We start from the raw sequence: 437 nt of genomic DNA on the forward strand, positions 1-437 counted from the left end.
TAGGTGGGCCGCCCCTCGCGGCCCCTGGGGCCCATCTGACCGAAGCGAGCTGGAGGCCGAGGGAAATCTGGAAAACGTGGAAGCCAAATCCAAAGGCTGCCAGAATCCAAAGGACGGGCTCTGCGCGTGGGCCGCTGTTTTCTAAATTTAAGTCGTTAGTTTGGCACCACTTGCACTTATCACTATTTATCTTAGAATCAAATTGCTTTTTCCTTAAATTTATTTATTTATTTATTTAATCTATTTTGGGAAAAGGTCTTGTTTTGTCGCCCAGGCTGGTGTTCAGTGGAGCGATCGTGGCTCCCTGCGGCCTCGACCTCCGGGGTTCAAGCGATCCTCCCACCTCAGCCTCCTGCGTAGCTGGACCACAGGCAGTCACCACTATGCCGGACTAATTTATTTATTTTTGTTTTTGTTTTTTTTGTAGAGATGGGGAA

Source organism: Colobus angolensis, unplaced genomic scaffold, assembly GCF_000951035.1.
Source record: "Colobus angolensis palliatus isolate OR3802 unplaced genomic scaffold, Cang.pa_1.0 Scaffold8, whole genome shotgun sequence".
In the NCBI taxonomy this organism is placed as follows: Eukaryota; Metazoa; Chordata; class Mammalia; order Primates; family Cercopithecidae; genus Colobus; species Colobus angolensis.